Below are 18,392 nucleotides of genomic sequence, written 5' to 3'. Positions count from 1 at the left end.
AACTGATGTTCCTCTGTCTTCCATTGTTTTTAGGTGCACACGACTCAAGAGAACCACCAGTGCCAGGAAGAAGTCCTGCAGCGGTGTGTGTGTGCAGCATAACGTCACGCGACGTCACGTCTGGCCTCAGATAACTCTACAATTCGTGCAACTGCGGCCTGCTGTCTGACCTGCTCTGAAGAAGATGGCCCCAAGAAAAGTTCTCCGTAGCTCCTCTAGCAAGAAAGTTGCTAGTAAGGAGCAGAAGAAGCAAGTTACCAAGGAGGCTGGTGTGCCAACCGCCACGTTTTTTGGGAGAAAAAAAAAAGTACGCCTGCAGCAGCAGCAGGATCTGCTGGGGACCAAGCTGGGAGCAGCACCCCTGCTCCACTGGGTTCAGTGCCTCCACCACCACGCCAACTTAAGTCAAAGCCCTTGAGTTTTTCAGAGGCAGTCAGTGTACTTCTCCAATCACCATCGACCAGTGATGTTGGCTCATCGCAAGAAAGTAGCAGCAATGTCCCTGAATCAACACAGGTTGTTGTAACTCATCTGACAAGTGTTGAACAACCACAGCCGCAACAACAACATGTGCAAGTAGTACAAGCCCAAGTACATGTGGAAGGAGAGGCAGCGCAAGGAGATGCGCAAGCAGAGGTGCATGGAGGGTCACAAGTGCCCACAATAGTTGTTCCTCCCGAAGTAGGGGCACATCAGGAAATTGACAATCAGACCGAGGTATCATTTGAGGAAGCCACTCCTCCTGATGATCATTCATTGTCTTCCACATCCCTAGCAAGGAAAAGATTAAGGGGGGTGTCTACATCTTCTTCAAGCTCACCTCCTACTGATGATCTGGATGACGAATGGGTACCACAACGGCAGCCTGAGAGTGAGGCACACCATGATCTGACAAAGATACCTAAGCGTAAAAGGAAGGTCGTCGAAAAACTCATACCTATGGAGTGTGATGAGGCTCAACAAGAAGTGACAGATACTGCTGGTGATGAAGCCTCTCACGATGACGACGAGCCAGTCATCACAAAGGTCACTGCAGCCCCACCGGGCATGCAGCAAAGAGACATTTTGACCCTATCCCGAGAAGCTGCTGAGCGTGATGATGATGTCGACGAGGAGGCAATGGAAATGGAAACACAACAATCATTAGATTTGGAGTTAAGTAGTACACCAACACCTACCGCTTCCATATTTCTTCCTCGCAAGAAGGTACCCACCTCGACCTCAATTCGTGGTGGTGAAAGTGCAAAACGTACTGAAGTTCGGCAATCCACATCCTCCACTTCATCTGGCATTAGCAGCAGGACCACCACCACCAGTATCGCCGCCTCCTCCGGCCCCCAAAGACATTTCAAGTCTCCAGTTTGGGACTTCTTTAGTGTTTGCCCAAAAATTGAAAACGTAGCCATTTGTAGCATTTGTAAGCTTTGAGTTAGTCGTGGTAAGCTTGGTTCTAACTATGGTACCGGAGGCCAGAGAGGTCATCTTAGGAGAGCGCACCCTGTCCAATGGTTTCCGCACCTAGAGGCGGTCAAGGAAGCCGGAATTGCACGTAATGAAAACGTTGATTTTTCATCTGATGATGACGAGGAGGAAGAAGACGATTCAAACACTTCACTTACACCCAGTACCCCTGTCAGCAGCACACCCCATGTGAGGCACACTAAGAGTGTGGGAGAGAGTGAGACATCAATGCGGAAAAGTTCATTAGCGAGCGTAACTGGGTCGAAGATATCATCATCATCCCGTAAATCCTTGGTCCAGGGCAACATTAAAAAGATGTTGTTTTCAGAAGCGCAATATGAACGCAACCACCCACTGACGCGTCTGTATAACACTAAGCTGGCTAAAATGCTAGCTCTGGACCTTCTCCCTTTTTCTTTTGTAGAAGGGGTTGGTTTTCTAGAATTAGTGGCAGCGCTCTGCCCTAAATGGAAGGTTCCTAGCCGGTTCTATTTTGCCCGAGTTGCGGTTCCAGCACTACATGAAGATGTTCTGAAGGTGATTGGGGCAGCTTTGCAGAAGAGTGCTGTTCACACTATACATCTGACAACAGACATGTGGACCAGTGGCGCAGGCGCTGATTACATGTGCATCACTGCACACTGGGTCTCTTTTTCAGGGGCTAAAGCAAAGCTAAACGCAGGTGTTGACGCGGACATTGTTTTTAAAGCTGCTCGGAAACGTGCAACACTAGCCATGTTTGGTTTGGAGAAACGTCACTCAGCAGAAAACATTTTGGATGTCTTTAACACAAAGGTCCTTAACTGGCTGTCCCCACTAAAACGCCAGGTTGGTTATGTTTCCACGGACAATGGCTCCAATATAGTTAAGGCCATGAGGGATGGTCACTATTTCAGAGTGCCGTGTTTGGCGCACTGTATAAACCTGGTTGTCCAAAAATTCTTGGGTAATAAAGGCAGTGCAGCGTACAGTGTATTGGACACCTGCCGAAAAATGTGCAAACATTTCAGCCATTCTTTTAAGGCCCGGAAGCAGCTGAGGAGCCTGCTATATCAACGTCAAATGCCAGTGAAAGCACTCATCCAGGAGGTGGTAACACGTTGGAACTCAACCTTCTACATGCTTGAGCGTCTGTATGAGCAGTATACGGAACTCAATCAATATTTCCTTACAGAGGGTACAGAGGAGCTGAGGATGGGTGCGGCGCAATGGAAGATAGTTCAAAGCCTGACGCGCATGCTTCGTCCTTTTGAGTTCTTCATGCGTGCAGTCAGCAAGGAGGACTCTAATTTGGGAAAAGCTATCCCATTGTTGTACATGCTGGAGGACCAACTGAAGGAGGTGTGTTCTGTGTTTGAAAAAGATGAAAAAAACCAAGACTCTTTGCTTCTGGCTGAGAAATTATTAGAGCTCCTACAAGGTGATGAACGTCTTAAAAAGATCCACTCAGAAGAGCATTACATTTGTGCTACTATTCTGGATCCACGCTACAAAAAGGCGCTGGCAGGCCAAGCATTCTTTCCTTTTGATGATGAACATGTTCCAAAGTACAAACGTTGGCTAGCCTTGTCAGCCAAGAGGTTTGAAAGAGAACGGCTGAAAATTGAAGGAAATGGCAGTACATCAGCAGGCCATCCCCAGTCAAAACAATCCACTTCTGCACCTGTGGCTGTGGCACAAGTGACCTCTCAGCCGTTAAAGACACCGGCAACCGGATCATCTGCACGAGACACAACAGAAACATTGGAGGCTGAAGAGGATTGGCTAGCTCTGCGTGGGTTTGGTTCTCAAAAGGTCAGAGGCACAGCAAGAGCTAAGCAAAGTGGAGGAACCTTGGATGAGGACCTTGAGTCGATGGTGAAGGACTATCTGAATGACTCAACAGAGGTCTATGTTAATTCTGACCCATTGGCGTATTGGCATGGGAAAAAGGATTGTGGCCACAGCTCACCAACCTGGCTTTAAACTACTTGTCTTGCCCACTCGCAAGCGTGTCTTCTGAACGGGTTTTCAGTGCTGCTGGTGGCATTGTAACTCCCAAACGGAGCCGCCTCTCGCCCAAAAATGTGGAGAGGTTAACAATGATCAAGATGAATCAGCACCTCATACCACCAGATTTCAGAGTACGAGAAAGCGTGCCGGATGAGGGAATTTCTACTCTGTCAGGTGACACTGAGCTCACCCTGCCTGAATTCGCAGAGTATGATGACGAAGCCTTATTCTTATTCCTGGACCGTGATACCGAGCCCTGAAAATGAGACAACGAATCAATAACTTTCTTTTTCGTCCTTATTCACTTTTATTCCTGTGTGTCTGTCTTTCTTTGTTGTGCACAGTTAATATATTTCAAACTTTAATCAGATAATCACAAAATCAAGCCCATCAGCAGAACTGTCTTCACTGGTTTGCTAATTGATTTGAAGTTGCCGCAGTCTGCATTCCTCAGGTTCACAAGTTCAGAAGAACATGCTCCTCTATCCTCCTCCTCCAGACTCCTATTTCCATCAAACCAGAGGGCTGGTTTACGCCCAATGAAGAAAGACTCAGCACTTGTGGGGGTGTTGTTGTACCTCTTTGCAGGTGAGTTGACGGCTCTGGGACCATTGTTGGGAAGCTCTAATACCGGATAAAAGTGGTTTGGACCAAATCCCAGGCGGAATTTTTTTTGTGTTTTTGATGACTTGCTTGCCTTTTAGGTGCTCTTAGGGGGGGTTCTGTCTGTTTGTGGGTGAGTTTCGTGGTCTGGGAGCATTGCTGGGACACTCTAATCTTGATTGCATTTGCTTTTCAGGAAATCCGTGGTGGCAACCCCGACTTATGGCCTAGCCACGCAGCGCGTTTGGACCGAAGGCCGAGAAATATTGCAAGTATGATATTCTGCTTTTGGCCTGTTTGGGGGTGTTATGCTTCTTGGCGGGTGGGTTGGCGGGTCTTGGGGCATTCCTGGGAAGGTCTAATACCGGGTAGAAGTGGTTGGGACAAAATCCAGGCCGAATTTTTTTTTGCTATTTCTGACATTTTGCTCAATGTAGCGTTTTCGGGGGCCTGTTTGTGGGGCTTCCTGCTGTTTGTGGGTGAGTTTCGGGGTCTAGGAGCACTGCTGGGACACTCTAATCTTGATTGCATTTGCTTTTCAGGAAATCCGTGGTGGCAACCCCGACTTATGGCCTAGCTACGCAGCGCGTTTGGACCGAAGGCCGAGAAATATTGCAAGTATGAGATTTTGCTTTTGGCCTGTTTGGGGGTGTTATGCTTCTTGGCGGGTGTGTTGGCGGGTCTTGGGGCATTCCTGGGAAGGTCTAATACCGGGTAGAAGTGGTTGGGACAAAATCCAGGCCGATTTTCTTTTTGCTATTTCTGAGATTTTGCTCAATGTAGCGTTTTCGGGGGCCTGTTTGTGGGGCTTCCTGGTGTTTGTGGGTGGGTTTCAGGGTCTGGGAGCACTGCTGGCTATGGATACTTTACTTTGCAAGAGGTTTGAAGCAAATCCATGGTGGCAGAGGGGAGTTAGGGCCTAGCTGCAGAGCGCGCGCGGAGTGTTTTGGGAAATTGGAAAGAAAATGACTAAGTCCCCATTTTTGTACTTTTGCTTTTTGGCTGTTTGGGGCTCTTTTACTAGTTTTCTCCTGGGTTGACGGCTCTGGGGCCTTTCCTGGGAAGGTCTAATACCGGGTAGAAGTGGTTGGGACAAAATCCAGGCCGATTTTTTTTTTGGGCTATTTCTGACATTTTGCTCAATGTAGCGTTTTCGGGGGCCTGTTTGGGGGGCTTCCTGGTGTTTGTGGGTGGGTTTCGGGGTCTGGGCGCACTGCTTGCTATATATACTTTACTTTGCAAGAGGTTTGAAGCAAATCCATGGTGGCAGAGGGGAGTTAGGGCCTAGCTGCAGAGCGCGCGCGGAGTGATTTGGGAAATTTGTGAAAAACTGACAAAGTCCCCATTTTTGTACTTTTGCTCTTTGGCTGTTTGGGGGTCTTCTACTCGTTTTCTCCTGGGTTGACGGCTCTGGGGCCATTGCTGGGAAGCTCTAATACCGGATAAAAGTGGTTTGGACCAAATCCCAGGCGGAATTTTTTTTGTGTTTTTGATGACTTGCTTGCATTTGAGGTGCTCTTAGGGGGGGTTCCGTCTGTTTGTGGGTGAGTTTCGTGGTCTGGGAGCACTGCTGGGACACTCTAATCTTGATTGCATTTGCTTTTCAGGAAATCAGTCGTGGCAACCCCGACTTATGGCCTCGCGGAAAAGCCTTTTGGCACTTTTTGTAACTTAGGGTTCGTTAGGGTTAGCCCTAGCAGAAGGATTGCATGTGTTTCGGGGTGTTCTAGATTTTTGCTACTGAGTTCTGGGGTCTTAGAGCACTCGTGAGAATGTGTAATTTTGGTTGCAAGTCATTTGAAGAAAATCCATGGTGGGAAAGGGGGGATTTGGCATAGTTAAAGAAAGCCTTTGCCACTATTCTTAACTTAGGGTTCGTTAGGGTTAGCCCTAGCAGCAGGATTGCATGTGTTTCGGGGTGTTCTAGATTTTTGCAACTGAGTTCTGGGGTCTTAGAGCACTCGTGAGAATGTGTAATTTTGGTTGCAAGTCATTTGAAGAAAATCCATGGTGGGAAAGGGGGGATTTGGCATAGTTAAAGAAAGCCTTTGCCACTATTCTTAACTTAGGGTTCGTTAGGGTTAGCCCTAGCAGCAGGATTGCATGTGTTTCGGGGTGTTCTAGATTTTTGCAACTGAGTTCTGGGGTCTTAGAGCACTCGTGAGAATGTGTAATTTTGGTTGCAAGTCATTTGAAGAAAATCCATGGTGGGAAAGGGGGGATTTGGCATAGTTAAAGAAAGCCTTTGCCACTATTCTTAACTTAGGGTTCGTTAGGGTTAGCAGTATTTCTATTGCATGCGTTTGAGTGGGGGGGATTTCGAGTCTTGGAGCGATGCTGGCTATGGATACTTTTGCTTGGTTGCTTGCAAGTGGTTTGAATGCAATCCACGGTGGGTAAGGGGTAATTAGGAAGGGGGTACTTCGGCCTACTTTTACTTTCAAAGTAAGTTTTGTCACCAGTTTTCTGCTAGGCCTCGTTTTTTGAGATTTGATTGGGGGTCTTCTACATTTTTGCGACTGGCTTTAGTAAGGGTCTGGGTGGGAGCACTGCTAGGAAGATCTAATTTTGTTCTAAAACACAGTTTACAGTACACCTAGCTTGAGGGGAAAGATCCGCTACATTAATTTGCCCCTACTTATTTATCCTTCAAAAGGTGACTCAGACAGAGTACGCACTTTCAAAAATATTGTACTGTCTACTAGGAAAATCAAATTGTGACTTTTTGCACTCCACAGCCTACATACCTTATATTTATTTATCAGTGGTGTTGTAATATTATATCACTTCCTGTTTTTCGTTGAATAATTACAGGCCGGGTTTCAGTCTCTGCAATGGGGAAAAAAGGATGGAGTCAGGCTTCACATTAGCGAGCCACAATTCAGCATCAGGCAGGCAGTGGACAGGGTGTCTTCTGGTGACCAACATCGATGGACGAAGCGTCGGCTGCAATGGAGGAGTGCCGCTAATAAGAGGATTTTTTTTCTGCAGGCAACTTACTTACCACTTCCAACAGGACAACTACAACAACATCTACATGTTATTCTTTCCTTGTTAAGCGCTCTGATACCCACGGGTCTTGTCCGCGCTATACAAAACTCTATAAATAAATAAATAAAATAAATAAAATAAATAAAATAAATAAAATAAATAAACAACATAGATACAGTATCCCTTGCCTTTTTCTTTGATTGTGACTGCATTTCTTGGATCTCTCTCTGCTTCTAAATTGATCCCTTAACACATCACTTAGTCCACTCCACTATCACATCTGCACCACACATAGTCATTTGTAAGTGCTCCTACGTAATTCGCAAGTCGCAGCACGCCCCAGCCCGTAGAGGACTGGGATGGCCCCAATGATGAAGCATGTCACCAAGGGGCAACCCTGGTGAGTGAGGGGACACCTAGAAAAAAAGCAATTTCTCCTTTTCTATCTACTATACCTTCCAGACCAACCCCATTGAGTGTTGTTGTGAATGGATTTATAGTGACCAGCAAGGCTCTCAGGTATCTGGCTACAGAGACCTTATGTTGAATATAGTTATCAATAATTCCACACACGCCTTGTACTGTTGCATTCTTTCTTCCACAGTTGTCGAAAGTACTACTTTCTTTTCACTGACATGCATGCAGTAGTGCATGCACTTTCAAAGATTGATGGATAGGTTTGTACCCAAATAATTGTTTATGTTCAATTGTTTGTCTATGCTGTGCTTTTTTTACAGGGTGTCTTCTGGTGACCAACATCGATGGATGAAGCGTCGGCTGCAATGGAGGAGTGCCGCTAATAAGAGGATTTTTTTTCTGCAGGCAACTTACTTACCACTTCCAACAGGACAACTACAACAACATAGATACAGTATCCCTTGCCTTTTTCTCTGACTGTGACTGCATTTCTTGGATCTCTCTCTGCTTCTAAATTGATCCCTTAACCCATCACTTAGTCCACTCCACTATCACATCTGCACCACACAGTCATTTGTAAGTGCTCCTACGTAATTCGCCAGTTGTAGCACGCCCCAGCCCGTAGAGGACGGGGATGGCCCCAATGATGAAGCATGTCACCAAGGGGCAACCCTGGTGAGTGAGGGGACACCTAGAAAAAAAGCAATTTCTCCTTTTCTATCTACTATACCTTCCAGACCAACCCCATTGAGTGTTGTTGTGAATGGATTTATAGTGACCAGCAAGGCTCTCTGGTATATGGCTACAGAGACCTTATGTTGAATATAGTTATCAATAATTCCACACAGGCCTTTTTCTGTCGCATTCTTTCTTCCACAGTTGTCGAAAGTACTACTTACTTTTCACTGACATGCATGCAGTAGTGCATGCACTTTCAAAGATTGATGGATAGGTTTGTACCCAAATAATTGTTTATGTTCAATTGTTTGTCTATGCTGTGCTTTTTTTACAGGGTGTCTTCTGGTGACCAACATCGATGGACGAAGCGTCGGCTGCAATGGAGGAGTGCCGCTAATAAGAGGATTTTTTTTCTGCAGGCAACTTACTTACCACTTCCAACAGGACAACTACAACAACATAGATACAGTATCCCTTGCCTTTTTCTCTGACTGTGACTGCATTTCTTGGATCTCTCTCTGCTTCTAAATTGATCCCTTAACACATCACTTAGTCCACTCCACTATCACATCTGCACCACACATAGTCATTTGTAAGTGCTCCTACGTAATTCGCAAGTCGCAGCACGCCCCAGCCCGTAGAGGACTGGGATGGCCCCAATGATGAAGCATGTCACCAAGGGGCAACCCTGGTGAGTGAGGGGACACCTAGAAAAAAAGCAATTTCTCCTTTTCTATCTACTATACCTTCCAGACCAACCCCATTGAGTGTTGTTGTGAATGGATTTATAGTGACCAGCAAGGCTCTCTGGTATCTGCCTACAGAGACCTTATGTTGAATATAGTTATCAATAATTCCACACAGGCCCTGTACTGTCGCATTCTTTCTTCCACAGTTGTCGAAAGTACTACTTACTTTTCACTGACATGCATGCAGTAGTGCATGCACTTTCAAAGATTGATACTATGCTTATTTGTTTTCTATTTTGTGGTCTCATTGGCCTGAGTAACTATTATGTATGAGTGTACTTTACAGAACTGCGTAATGCTAGACACTAGGGGGCAGATTACATTTACAAGCCCCTTGCGCCACGTTTACGTTGCCTTGTGTGACGCAACAGAGGCGTAAATGTGCCGCATCCCTGCGAGTCATTTACAGCATGACGCATCTAGGGAGATGCTTCACGTTATAAAGCCATGGGCCTGCACCACAATGGGTGCGTTCCTAGTACGCAGGGTGGGCGGTCCGGCGGCTGTGCGCCTCGCAAATTTGATCTTTTTTTTCATAGGCATGCAACTGCCACTGTGTCACACCACTAGTACCACCGCTATGAGGAAATTTTATCCGACCAAGATTGCCAACCTTATTCGCTGTTTCCCGCGGAGCCAGCCCTGGGTCTAGCCCTACTTTCAAACACAAATTACAGGTAAGATAAGCGTTTGGTGGTTTGGGGGGATAATGGAGTATTAGTAGGAGAGACGAGAGACTGACGGTAGTACTACTAAAGTCCTAGGACTCTTGGATTCACTTCACTTACTCTGTGAGAGGTACTTAGTGTTGAAAACATTTGGGCATTTACACTTAAAGGAAGAAAATGGAACTAAACTTTCAGGAAAACAAAGTCACTGTTAAACCCCCACCCACCAGGCAAGCAGTAAGAAACGGGTATGCTCAGATAAAGTTTGAAAAAGTATATTTATATCCCTAACAAAATAATCTCCCGCAAGACCCTCCCTAACCCAAACGATTGTCCTTCAAAAGTCCCCAAAAACCCAACTCCCAATTCCCACCCCCAAAAGTCTCTAAAAAAGGGGCAAGGGACACTATGGGTGGATGCTGTCTACTTTTTGGGCCAGGGCATCATGCTCCTGGCGGAGCAAGGCGTACTCTACGCGGAGCCCCTCCAACATGTTTGAAAAGTGGTGGAGCTCCTGCTGGAGGCGGGACACCATCAGGGTACTGCGGCGCAGGCGTGCCTTCACTGCCTTGCAGGTGCAACGGCTGTGAGAGGAAGCTGTTGTCCTTGCTACTCGGCGGTGGCGTTTGGCTTTGGCAGCCCGGCTCAGTCTGGGTGGACCACTGTGCTGGGTGGCAGCCCGTGGGGGCACGGAGGCCGATGCAGACGACGTTGTTGTTGTGGTCGACTGCACACTTTCTTCGTCCTCCAGGGCCACCAGCCGCCGATATTCGGCCACAGTGGCAGCGATCCTCCGTTGCCGGGCCGCTCTAGCCAGCTCCTTCCTCCTTGTTCGTTTGGAAGGAGAACCTATATGAAGAAAGAAAGACATAGTCTGTAACCAATGCTCTTTAAGATTAACTCAATCATTCAGCAGAAATTTGTGTTGCAGTACAACTAGCAACTTGCAAGCGCATTACATAACTATTGAGGCCAGTATCTATCAAACCTCACACTTCTTCATCCTTGCTCTAACATTAGTGGGAGTTTAAGGAACAAATTCTACGAGCACTATGGACTTCCATTGGAGTCGACTATGAAAGTACACCAGTCTTATTCTTCTTCTTGTCTCTTGTTTAGGAAAATTGGTACGTTATCTTCTGCAAGCCGGCATAATGCCAGCGCAGTAAACTTGCACCCGAGAAAAAGAGACGCACGCCATGATGAGTGACCTAGACTTGCGTTGCGTTACTGTACCCGTCCAGTACATGCAGGTGGTGAAGCTCTTACTTTTCTATTACGGGTGGCACTGAGAATACTCTGTTACAACTCAAGGGCTACTGCTTAATTAATTTAACTTTCACCCTACAGTGGAAATGAGTACTAGAAATGGAAAATTGAAGAAGATATATAATCGGATTATCTATCACTTCACATGGGATGTTTTTGCTTATATATGGGATGACTTTAGGTGCTTTGCTTTTTATTGAGTGACCAGTGATACATCCACACATGAATGACTGAGTACTACTAAACTTATTAAGAGAGGTAGGGAGTGGCCACCGTAATAACCGGATCTATGCTGTGCTTGCAATACAAACTACTGCTACTATTGATGGTAGTATTTGGACAAAATTAAAACTTCTTTTCCTTGCCTTTCCTACACTGGAACGGACGTGCAGGTGCAGTGTTACATGCTCTTCAAAGTTACACTTAGTTCATCCACTGACCGTCTACTCTCTCTAGATCATGGGTACTCACAAACTTTCTCTCAGGGGCTAAATTTACAGTGTAGTTTGTGGCCGAGGGCTGCACTGGTGGGGGCGGAGTCAGAGGGGGCGGGGCTAAAGCAAAACGAAAACTTGTGACCATGAGGTTGCACACAGGTCCCTGCAGCAGATGCCTTCATCCACTGAGCCACCAGACCCAGCATTTACATACATCTCTCTCACTCATGCTCTCCCTCCTGCCCTCCCTCTCCATCTCTCTCTCCCTCCTGCCCTCCCTCTCCCTCCCCCTCTGTCATCTCACTGTGTGTGTGTCTGTCTGTGTCAGCCTTCAGCCCGGGCTGAGACAGCTTCCTCAACGCGCACACACAGACAGCCACACCAAAGTACTTAACAGGTCTTTAAAAGACCATTAACATATTATTGAGGCTTTGTTTGTTGTAGCGCCCCTGCATCTCCACCCTGATAATCACTGCTTGCCCGGCCCCACAGAGCAGAGGCTTTGTTCTATTTCACCTCTTTGTGGCCCTGCATCTCCACTCTGCTCTGTGGGGGCCGGGGGAGCAGTGATTGTCTGCAAGGTCTGCACACCGCCAAGGAAGGCTTGCCGGGCCGCCACCGGCCCGCGGGCCGTACTATGAGTACCCCTGCTCTAGATACACATATGCTATCTAAGAGTCAGATAGTAGCATGATCCAGGTATATGGACACATACAGTTTCTGTGTCACCCACCCAGGCTGTTGTCCTTCCACCCATCATTGCTTCATCATTCACCCAGCCATGCATCTCATATTCTTTCCTTCCCAGCCACGTCTTCAATCTCAATAAGTAAGGAATATATAAGAGCTTACCTCTGCCCGCCACCACCACCGTCTGAACTCTCACAGCCGGCACTGGAATCTCCCCTGAGGAATTGCCCTCCGCCTCCGTGTCGAGCACCACCACTTCCGCGTTGGCCCCGCCACCAGATGTTCCACCTACAAAGTACATTTAAGAATGTTAGAATAAACCACTCACTAGTATTTGGTCAAGGAATGAAGACATGTGAAAACAATGTAATGCAGCACTTTTTGGCACAACTGATGAAGGCTGGCTTTTTAACACGCACCATTTTTTTCCACACAGACAGAAGATGGACTTCTAACAACAAGATTAAGTTGAAACAAGGTGAGAGCTCGGCTCGACCACAAGAAATGTCTTCAATTAATCGTCAGCACTAACCACTTTTACATTCTCAGTTAAACGTTTCTTTTTTTTATTATGACTTCATTTTAATAAATGTGTTTACTTTTAATAAAGCTTTTAAACTTAGAGAGACTCTGTGTTTTTTGGTCCAGAGTGACTAGAGTGACTGAGCGAAAGGTTTTGCAATTTTTGCAAGCATGAGTCTGTGCCTCTGACACTTCTTGACTCTGACTCCGTACTCTTCAGCTACGTTGGATAATAATCATCATTGGGGATCAATGATCGATGAATTCGGGAGGTAAATGACTGTGCCACACTATGTAGTCAGTCAGTAAGGACTTTGGGGGTTCAAAGTCTGTTATCACAGAGGTATGTGGAAACTCTAACAGCGCCTATTATAATTGATAAGCAATGCACTATTTATTGTCCATAGTTCTGTTTCTGCAGAAGAATTGTCCGCGCCACTGTAGTGGTATGGATTGTTCTCCTATCCAAACCAAAAGGTAGTATCTTATTCTTTCTTGGTGGTCATTCACATTTTATAGTTGGGAATTTTCAAAGCAGATAGAACACTTCAAAAGACATTATGGACAATCCCAGAGGACTGCACTAAGTTGATAGAGCTATTGCTGACTAGAATGGGAGTTTCGCCAACCGTGCAATCTTAGTTAGCTACACAGACAGACTAATAAGAATAATCTAGTAATACCACAGGGAGTCATAGTAGAGGCAGGATAAGAATTTAGATACAGTCTACAAGAAGATCAAAGACGATTTTGAAAAAATCAAATGAGGAACGCTAGGGAAAATAGGTACTAGTCTAAAATGAAAACTTACTGGGGCCAGCAAAGGAGCCCTCACCTGCCCGATCCTGGCCCTGTTCAACAGCATCCGCCGCCTGCTGCTCCTGTGTCCTCCCCTCGCCCCTGGGGGGAGCTGACGTACAACATGAAAGAAAGAACAGAAAACATGGATGATTGTTGCTTGTCAATGTCAACCAAATCAAACATTTCAAAAGAACAATAACAAAATATTTCTGCGAAATTATATTGATTAGGGTTAGTTTTCATTTATTTGCGGACCTGTGACTTCAAAAGTCACGTAACTCACTAAACAAAGTACTGAAAGGTTCACCTAGGACTGGCAGGCAGCAGTCCGCAGGCAAGACGCAAAGTGACAGACAAACTCCATTGTGATTTCAGTCAGATCAGTGACAACACTAACAGTTGCCTGCTACATTACCAGTCATTTAAATAGTCAAACTATCAATCCACCGCCACTATTTTTCTTATTGTCAAGGGTACAAAGGAAGGGGCAGATTTAAGCCCCTTGCCGCTCTTTTGCTCCGTTCTTGCGTGACTTTTGTGGCGCAGCAGCTAAACAAAAAAGGGCGCCATGGTGCGGCGTATAATATTATAACAACGTGGCGCATTTGGCATATGCATCCCGTTATAAAGCCCTGCGCCATCAGGGGGCGTTCCGGCGCAAGGGAGGGCATTCCTGCGCTGGAACACATCCTAAAAGTGGCTGAGGGAAATCTACAAAATTTCAATCAGTCACCTTTAGGACAATGATGCGTCACACAAACCCTGCACCTGCTTGAAGCAGACGTACGGCTTGACCCAGCATTGGGGAGATAGGGTACCCCAGAGCATTGCTGGAGCTGCGCCATCGTTGCGACGCAACTCCAGCAGTAAAGCTTCGGTGACGTTTTGGGCCCATGGTGCGCCGCATTGCAAATACGGCGCACCATGTTTGGTGGTGGTAGCGGGCCGCACAATTAATGGCGCATCCCTGCTACTTTGCAGGGATGCGACGGTAATTGCAATTCTGCCCCTTAGGGGCATACTTACTTACGCGTTCTGGCGCATCTCCAGAGATGCGCCAGATCAAATGCGTCACGCAAAACTACCCTTGCGACACAGCAGATGCGCCTCATTTACAATGCGGCGCGCCCTGGCGCAAGGGTAGGCACTTGCGTGACGCATCTCGTCACGTAAGAGCGGCGCATCGCTGGAGTCACGTCGCCAACGCAATGCAACTCCAGTAATGCTCAGGGCCACCCAATACTTAACATGCTGTGTCAGTCCTTTCGCCTGCTTCAAGCAGGCATAAGGAATTGAATTGACGTAGCAGCGTCGCATAAGTGCCTGCGTTAAATCTTGTAGATTTCACGCAGGCAATTTTGCGAGGCGCACAGCCGCCGGACCGCCCACCCTGCGTACTAGGAACGCACCCATTGTGGTGCAGGCCCATGGCTTTATAACGTGACGCATCTCCCTAGATGCGTCATGCTGTAAATGACTCGCAAGGATGCGGCACGTTTACGCCGCTGTTGCGTCACGCAAGGCAACGTAAACGTGGCGCAAGGGGCTTGTAAATGTAATCTGCCCCCTAGTGTCTAGCATTACGCAGCTCTGTAAAGTACACTCATACATAATAGTTACTCAGGCCAATGAGACCACAAAATAGAAAACAAATAAGCATAGTAGCAACGCCACTGAGAAGGAGAGCAGTGCACCTGAAATGCACAGAAGATTTTGAAATATAATTTAACTACAATGTAATCGTCATCAGCGGCATTATTGGCTTGCTCCATGTAAAAAACAAATATTTGCAATACAACAACACAGAGCAGGAGAAAACATCATAGTAGTGAGTGATGAAATGGCTACTACTACTCACCAAGCCCGGGGATCTCCAAGCCGAGCTGGCCCAGCAGGTCGCGCTCTCGGTCCAGGAGGTCCGTCCAGCGATGGGTGACCTGGCTGTAGGTGCGCAGGACCCCGTAGAGGTGGGATATGGCCCAGCACACCTTCTCCCACCGCTTCTGGTGCTCCCGCATGTTGTAGCCGCCGGCCGCGATCCTGCCGCCTCCCGCGATGGTCCTGGGCAGGCAGCGCTGGACGAAGTAGACCAGCGCGCCCACTTCCTCCGGGCTGAAGATCTCCCGTCGCATCACCTGCTCCCCCCTCAATCGACCGCATGGTGTCCTGGCACGGGTCCAGGACTCCTCCTCCCCGCTGCCGCTGCCACCGGCAGCTTCACGGCGCCTGGCTTCACCATGGTCTGGGCAGGTAAGGTAGGAAGTAGAAAATTAAGAAGGAATAGGATAGGGAAGAAGAAAAGAAAAGAGTTTAAAAAAGTAGTTTAAAAGTAAAGAAAAATAGCAGAAAAGACAAAAATATACAGCTAGGAAAAGAGAGGGATAGATAAGAAGCAAAATCGTTAAAAAAAAAACTGAAAACAAGCAAAGGATGGCAAAGATAGCAAGAGGATTAAACACCATGCCCAGACACAGGAAATGAATGAAAAACAAGATGGCCGGCGCCCGTTCACGAGCGCGAAAGTAAGTTCGCGCGAGATTTCCCTCGCGATCTCGTGCGAACTTCTACTCGCAATGCGCTTACTGCGCGAGATTATACATAGCGGGCGGAAACGGAAATACGTCACGCAAACAAAATGGCTGCGCCCGTACTCGACCTTGTGGTAAATTTGCGTGTTGCGCTGCAAGCGGCTCGCGAATACTGCAAAAAAACTCGCGAAACAACAAGCCGCAAAAAAATAAAAAGCTCATTCGCACGTATTGGCGGCTTCCGTGGTCGGTTTCGCACGACACCGCGCCCCACGAATAGCGCGAAAAAACCGAAAAACGATTTTTGCAAAAGCAAAAGCAATGAGCAGGTGCAAAAGGTCAACCTCATGATTTGTAACGATTCCCTGTAGTGCTTCCTGAGGGGGCCCTCCAGAATTCGGTTGCCTGCTTGCAACTATTGTGTGACCCTGCTCTGACCTTAACTGTATGCCACAAAGGTCCTGATTTACAGCTAAGGGAGCAGACAAGCAGGTGCCACATTAATTAGCCCCTAATTCATTATTGTCAGTTGGGGCAGGGCAGGTGTTGTTAATAAACTAACCCCAAATTAATTCATTTCAGTTCAAGCAGGGCAGGTGGGCTTGCTTTTCCCCCCCATCTTCTACAGTGATGATGAACCAGAGGGTGGCATTGATGTAACAGAGGGTGGCATGGGTCAAAGAGAGGGTGCCAGTGGTGAAACAGAGGGTGCTGGGAGGCTGTAATGATGAACCAGACGTAGAAACAACATAGTCGCGACCGTTGCGAGCCGACAAGTAAGTTCGCAATTGCGAACTAGTACCAAATCCTCGCAAACTGGCAGAAACACTTGCGAACACAAAAAAAAAATCCGCAAATTTGCGAGAATTCGCGGATTTTGCGGATTGTGAATTCGCAAATCCGCAACATTCGTGAACGCAAGATTCGCAAAATTCGCCCATGCTTAGTTGCTGCTGCACACTGTAACGTTGTAACTTAATATCGGAATGAAGATCAGTTCTTTAAAGTGCTTTCTGCATTTAATGGCCTTCCATGATTTTCATTCCATTATTTGCCATTTGAAAAGCCCCCACCGTATTCAAGTTATGGCAAGAGCAAAACGAGGTACCTTAGAGGACATGAATTTCTTCAGTAAACGGTCGACACAGAACATCCCCATCTTGACACTGAGGCCTCTTGGGTTGCAGTGCAAAAGCCAAACTATGATGCTGTGGGACCAATTCAATGAAAATTACTCAGACAGGTTTGTAAATTACCTATCTGGACCCATTTCTTATTTTGGAATAAATCCTAAAGTTTTTAATGTGTCAGTTACCAATCATTACCTCAATAACTAATTGTATTCACCGGATACGTCTCCTTTCTTTTGAAACTTTATTTTGTTTTCAAACATTTCATATATACATTTTTTACTTCACTTCTTTTCTACAGTATAAACATATATACATCAATATTTACAAACATATACACTCAACAGATACACATATTTACGAAACACTAGAAATAATTATTTCTTATAGCCCCTACTGTTTGACTGGATGCTCTATCCTCTATTGTCAAAAGAGCATTCCTAATTAATCAAGTACACCTTATCACCACAGTATTCAAGAGATCCTTGATTTGATCCTTATTGTTTATCCACTGCTGATTAATATTGTAAATTAATTTTACTTCATTAGGTGTCTATATCCAAATTGTTGACGCGTTTCAGCCCATCAACTTGCGGGCCTCATCATGACTAGGGCTTCCATTTTGGCATAAAAAGTATGCAATAACTACAATATCAAAAAGTACTATTTACAACCAGCATATCCACGTGTCATTTTCATAATACACTATTTATGCTGGACCTATATACACAAAATATATCCATGTTTATCCAGTAACAAAAATCCATCTCCAATAAATAAAACAACAACATAACCTGAAGTGACGGCAAACAGAACATATCAAAGTGTCCAAAAGTTAAGTTATTGTACATATCACCGTGATACAAAATATAAGTGAATAAAATCGTGCTCCGAGTGCACCTACAGAAAAGAGAGCCCAATAAATGAATAATCCATCAACTAGGTAACTAAACCTGCCAACAAGGATTTTAACATACCTATTTCTTTGAGAGCAATTTCCACAATGTATATTATGGTGTGGAGGCTATCCACAAGAATTAGAGCGTAGCCTTTTAAATTGCACTTCCTTCGTGAATCCGAAAGAATATACACAGAACAGGGAAAACAAACAATTCTTATAATGGCTTTGCACACAAAACTTTCCATTGTAAGTAGCCAATATCCAAAGCCCTTAAGATATTCACTCACTCTGGATGGCTTCAAAGACTTCGTCCCAGCTGTATCAGGCAAATTCACTCTGCCCGGGAACCGTAAGCTTAAGTATGCACCGCCCGGAAGATGCCGGTATTCTGTGTGCAAGAGAAGGGAGATAAAGCGTAAGTCTAACCGCTCTCCATATAATAAGACTCTTCCTTCTCAAGATATTGCTGCCCAAAACGCTTTCTAACAGCGCTTACTGGTTTTAAATCTCCACTGCTTACACGGTCAAACGCACAGACGCCATTCCTTACTTCCG

The 18,392-nt window shown here is 46.1% G+C and overlaps 1 protein-coding gene across 1 annotated transcript in view; it reads right to left on the bottom strand.

The window, feature by feature from the left end:
* Positions 1–18,392, bottom strand: part of ATP8B4 (ATPase phospholipid transporting 8B4 (putative)) — a 3,619,152-nt gene that overhangs the window by 3,007,697 nt on the left and 593,063 nt on the right. The gene's annotated exons all lie outside the window — the stretch shown is intronic.

The sequence above is a fragment of the Lissotriton vulgaris genome, chromosome 2_1, assembly GCF_964263255.1.
Source record: "Lissotriton vulgaris chromosome 2_1, aLisVul1.2, whole genome shotgun sequence".
Classification (NCBI taxonomy): domain Eukaryota; kingdom Metazoa; phylum Chordata; class Amphibia; order Caudata; family Salamandridae; genus Lissotriton; species Lissotriton vulgaris.
This window is presented reverse-complemented; position numbering and strand designations above follow the sequence as displayed.